Source organism: Pongo abelii, chromosome 2, assembly GCF_028885655.2.
Source record: "Pongo abelii isolate AG06213 chromosome 2, NHGRI_mPonAbe1-v2.0_pri, whole genome shotgun sequence".
Lineage (NCBI taxonomy): Eukaryota > Metazoa > Chordata > Mammalia > Primates > Hominidae > Pongo > Pongo abelii.
Window position 1 is genome coordinate 81,671,686 of NC_085928.1, and position 5,849 is coordinate 81,677,534.

Consider the following 5,849-nt stretch of genomic DNA (forward strand, 5'->3'; position numbering starts at 1 on the left):
GATCATGGAAATCTTCCTCAGTTTCCTGCCTGACAGCCTGCAGATTTCAGACTGGGATATAACATCAACTCTTGTCTGAGTTTCTAGCCTGCCAGCCTACCCTACAAATTTCAGACTTGGCAGTCTCCACCAATCATGTAAGCCAATTCCTTAAAATCTCTCTCTCTCTTTCTGAATTCCGTTTCCCTGAAGAACCCTGATGGACATAATGACCACCTTTTGATGTAAACAGAGGCATACATCTCTATCCTGTCTCTACCATATCCCTTAAAATTAGGCACACCCATCGTATGCTTGCGCTGTCCTTTAACCAACTCCCTATTGATAGACATAAAACAATTTTTTTCTTCTTATTATTAGCAGCCCAGAGCATATTTAATTGTCTGAAAGGGAATTAGAAATTTTAAAAGTAGAGGAGAATGAAATCCCCCAAATTCTGAAAGATACTTACTTTTTTTTTTTTTTTTTTTTTTTGTCTAAAGGAATGAAAAGGTCATAAAGCTACTCCACAGGGGATAGAAATTACCTGCAGCCATGATTGCAATATTCTTTTCAACCAAATTGTCACAGAGACTACACTGCTGTTGCCACCATTGTGTTTTCAACCAAATCCAATGAAGCCACTGTAAACGAGGCTATGATAGGACATTCTTGTAATTAAATTTTTTGCACACATCCTGAAAATATTTCCTTACATTGAATTCTCAGAAGTGGAATTGCTGAGTCAAGCAATCTGTACTTTTAAAGCTTGAGATCTATAATTGTCCCCTTGGGATTAATTCCAATTCATGTGTTTATTAGATAAAGTTTTTGAGCACCTCCTACATATATGCTGGAGTGTGCCAGGCCTGGAAAACAGAGACAAATAAGCTATATCCTTGGCTTCAAGCAGCTCATGGCCTCTTTCAGTTGCCTTTCTGCCTAGCACAATGAGCCAACAGAAGGCTCTCAATACATATTTGTTAAATAAATAAGTGGATGAATGAATAAATGAATGAATGCATATCAGTTGGCTTTTCCTGTGTAGCAAACTACCTTATCATAGGCTTAAAATGACAAACAGTTATTATTTTTTATGATCCTATGGGTCAATTGGGTGGTTCCTCTTGTGTGGGGTATGTGACTGATCTCTGTGGGCAGCTGGTGGCTCAGCTGGGGCTGTATGATCTAGCATGGCCTCACTCACCTATCTGGCATTAAGCAGGCTAATTGGTCCTGAAGGGCTTCAGTTGGGAGGGCTCATCTCTGCTCCAGGTAGCCTCTCATCCTCCAGGTGGCTAACTCAGGCTTCTGCATATGGTGGACTCAGGGTTCCAACGAGCAGCAAACAAGGGCAAGTGCCAAGGTACAGTACTATTCAAAGCTCTGCTTGCGGGACTGGGCACAGTTATTCATGCCTGTAATCCCAGCACTTTGGGAGGCTGATGTGGGCAGATCGCTTGAGCCCAGGAGTTGGAGACCAGGCTGGGCAACATGGTGAAACTCCATCTCTACAAAAAATGGAAAAATTAGCTGGTCATGGTGGCCCATGCCTGTAGTCCCAGCTAATTGGGAGGCTGAGGTGGGAGGATCACTTGAGCCTGGGAGGTTGAGACTTTAGTGAGCTGAGAATGTGCCTCTGTACTCCAGCCTGGGCAACACAGTGAGACCCTGTCTCAAAAAAAAAAAAAAAAAATCTCTACCTGGGCCACATTTGCTGCTTTCCCATCAATGGAATCAAACCTCACAGTAAGCCCAGAGTGAGTATAGAAGGGTGTGGACCTAGGGTATGGCTCTTGGGAGGAAGATTCAGCGGCATTTTGGCAGTCTGTGCAGAAAAGGCGTGCCTTTGCTTCTAAGCTCGTGGCCTGTGTCCATTTACCTAGATGTTTAAGTGGGAAACTTGGTTCTTTGTTTTTGAAATTACACTTTGAACCCTGAACTTTTCCGCTACATGTGTTTAGCTCTGCCTTCAAAGAAATAACCCAGTGTGTGTGATTCCGGAGGCCATGGCTAAGAAAACCGTTTCTGGGGCCTCAAATGCATGTTCACCACCGTGTGCTCTGACCTTTTCCTTCACAAGTGTGGAGAATGATAACTGATTGTTGCTGAAGCCACTGGTGACTTATCTGATCTCTCCTCACGAGCACAGATAAAGTTCAATCTTTACCCTGGTCCCCCCATCACATAGCCTATTGGCACTCCATTTGCTCAGCACTTGGAAGGTGACTGAATGTAAAATTCCTTAGCATCAATTAAACATTTGGCTCAGGATAGCAATGTGAGAGACCTTTTGGGGCGAAAGGGGTGCCTGTCATTAAAAAAAAAAACTGTGCCGATTTTCAAAGAACAGTTGCTAAAAGATCCCTTTACTACCGCTTCTAGCCTGGAAATCTCTGCCTGCTGTTAAACACACGTGGCATGTTCAAAATGGGAGAAAATAGCTGGTAGAAATCTCTTGCATTCTTTACTTGAGAGGGCACAGAGGTTAATTTGGGAAATAGTTCTCTAATGGAAGCCAGATTGGGGAAAGTTAGGAAACAAATTTAAAAATCATGTCTCCAAAGTGAGTGAGAAAGATGCTTTATTTATTTACTTTGCATTCAAGATAAATAACCATTTATTAAAATATTGGTGTTTTGTTTGTTTGTTTTTTGAGAGGGACACATTTTTATGGCATGGACCGCCACGTGCATGGGGCTGTCTCGGTCAGTTAGATGAACAGGATGATCTTAATAGCTGCAATTTATTCTCTCTTTGGGGACATCGGGTTCAGAAGACCATTCTATAAGCTGTTTATTCTGGCGTATTTGATTCTGAGAAAGTCTTTTGACGTTTTCATATGGAAAAGCTTCCCTGCAAATGCAGATTCAACCAAGTTTACCTTCTAAATTCTTCCCTTTCCTGTTGTCACCCACTCCACAAACACCACACACACACATACACACACACTGAGACCCCACACACATGTCTTGTTGCCCTAGGAAGAGTGTAGAACAGTGCTTCTCAAATTATCTGGGGATAAAAGGTCAGTTTTTGAGATTTCTTTTTTTGTTGTTTGAGACAGAGTCTTGCTCTGTTGCTCAGGCTGGAGTGCCGTGGCACAGTCTTGGCTCACTGCAACCTCCAGCTCCTGGATTCAAGCGATTCTCATGCCTCAGCCTCTTGAGTAGCTGGGGTTACAGGCACCCGCCACCACTCCCAGCTAATTTTTGTATTTTTAGTAGAGAGGGGCTTTTGCCATGTTGGCCAGGCTGGTCTCGAACTCCTGACCTTAAGTGATCCGCCCACCTCTGCCTCCCAAAGTGATGGGATTACAGGCATGAGCTACTGCACCCAGCCAGTGTTTGAGATTTCTAATCCATTGCAGACCGATACAGTAAAATACAATTGACATAATTTAATGGAAAAAAATAAAACCAAGGCATACAAAATACGAGCTCAGTGTTTTTTATTATTAGATTCAGCAGACATAAAATCACTCAGTTAAAGTGCTTTGCAAGTTTTGAAACACACTCAATGTCTGTATTTAATCTGTTGCAAATCGGTAATAGCCAGTGGATAAGCAGTACCAGTTGGTGGCCCCCACTTACACAGCACCTATCTAGAACAACCCCATTTCAGTGACCAACCGAGTGCCTAGCAAACGTCCATCCGCATACTCATCCACATACCATTCACACATTTATCGAGCCTGTGTTCCACACTGGGAGCTCTGTGAGACACAGGTAAAACTGCAAACCCATCCCTGGCTGCTGTGATTGGGGAGCCCACGGGTAGCATCTCACCCAAGTGTCAGGGGTCAGGCAAGGCCAGCTAGAGGAGGTGGCATCTAAGCAAAGTCTAGAGAAAGGAGGGAAAATGGGTTACGTGAAAATAGGGGTTTGGAAAGGTGAGGGGGCAAAAGGAAGAAGTCCCTTCCAGGTAGAGGCAACTGTATTTGCAGATGTCTTGGACTGTTAGAGGCGCAGCAGGTAATTCTTTTTGCCGGGATGCAGAATTGGAGAAAAGGAGAGACGGGGCAGGGGCTGGAGAGCTGGGGCCCTGCTGGGAGCTTTGATATTGTGTCAAGGAGTAAGGGCTTCCTCCCGGGGAGCACAGGGAGCAGCTGATGGCCTTGGCAGAGAAGCCCCCATCAGTACATGTGCATTTAGAAGGCTTCCTGTGACTGCTGTGTGGAGAGGCTGGAGGCCAGCTATGAGGAGCACAGCCTAGACAGATGCAGAGCCCATGGGGCCCTGAGATAGATTATTTGCAAAAGAGAAAGAAAAGAGACTGGGCACAGTGGCTCATGCCTGTAATCTCAGCACTTTGGGAGATCGAGGCAGGTGGATCACTTGAGGACAGGAGTTCAAGACCAGCCTGGCCAACATGGCAAAAGCCCATCTTTACAAAAAATAGAAAAATTAGCCAGGTGTGGTGGCAGGTGCCTGTAGTCAGCTACTCTGGAGGCTGAGACATGAGAATTGCTTGAACCTGGAAGGCAGAGGCTGCAGTGAGCCGAGATTGTGTGACTTCACTCCAGCCTGGATGACAGAGAGAGACTGTCTCAAAAAAAAAAAAAAAAAAAGAGGGAGAGAGAGAAGAGAGGCTTCAAGAAAGCTCTTGAACACAGAGCAATGTAGCATGTGGGTGTTGGTGTGGGTTGCCCAAAGCTGGCCCAGTGAAGAATGGGGTTGAGCCAACCTTCAGGCCAGAGCTTCCTCTACTGCCAGCCTGGCACCATTCAGGAACCAACACACAGCCCAGATGGATAGCTTTCCTAGGCCTTCCTTTTAAAAAGTGTGAGTTCTCCTTCATCGAAGTTATAGGAAAGCAATAGAGACTTGACTGAAAGAAAAGGATTCACTCCACACCATGTTGGAGAAACAAGCTCGGAACAATAGGTCTGCAATTCTCAAAGCTCTAATTCTTGCCTTTTGGATTTTTTTGTTTTTGGTTTAGTGGAATTTTTATTTATTTATGTTTTAAGTTTTATTTTTTAGTATCGGAGAGCGTGAACACAGTCCCCTACTACCACAAATTATGTAGTCGAGTTTCCCATATTTGGGGAAATTGCATGAGTCAGCACATCTGGAGTGCAATGGATAAGGCTTGCCCTGGGAAAACCACTTTCATGATCATAGTATCTCCCCTGTCAGGTAGTTAAATTTTTTAGAGACAGAGTCTCGCTATATTGCTCAGGCTTGAGTGCAGTCGTATGATCATAGCTCACTGCAGCCTCGAATTCCTGGGCTCAATGATTTCAAAGATCCTCCTGCCTCAGCCTCCAGCCTCCAGGGACTATAGGCTTGAACCACTGTGCCTGACATTAAAAACAAAACAAACAGAAAAACAAATAAAAAAGAGCAGCAACTACTGGAAGCTCAGCGTTTGATGTTTGTAACACATGCCTCATCTCTGACAGGCATGAGATGAGAGGTAACCTCATCTCTGTCTTTGTTGCCCGATGGATACGATGATGGAAATGCAATGTGTTTGATGCTGAAATCACACAACATATTGCCATCATCAATTAAATGATGAATCTAGTACAAATTATTCATTTGGTGTTCAGGAGGGAGTTGAACCAGATTTTGTGGATGTCTCTAATTTTAGATGACAAGGGAGCAACGTTTGAGAGTTTCCAAGGTAGCCAGGCAGAAAGGGAGGTAGTGTGATTTTCACAGGTGGACCCCATGTCCCCTCTTTCCTCTGGGGAATATCTCAAGGTACTTACAGTCACCACAAAATCCAGAAGAGCCTGGGGCTTGAGAACAGAGCCAGAGTGTGCCCTTTCTTTTTCTTTTTTTTTTTTTTTTTTAACACACAGAGTCTCTCTGTGTCTCCCAGGCTGGAGAGCAGTGGCACAATCTCAGCTCACTGAAACC

The 5,849-nt window shown here is 44.3% G+C and overlaps 1 non-coding gene across 1 annotated transcript; it reads right to left on the minus strand.

Moving 5' to 3' along the window:
• Positions 1-4,966: 4,966 nt before the first annotated feature.
• Positions 4,967-5,128, minus strand: LOC112132957 (U1 spliceosomal RNA). Its single transcript, XR_002914654.2, has one exon. It is a non-coding gene; the product is annotated as a U1 spliceosomal RNA (small nuclear RNA).
• Between the last annotated feature and the right edge of the window lie 721 nt (positions 5,129-5,849).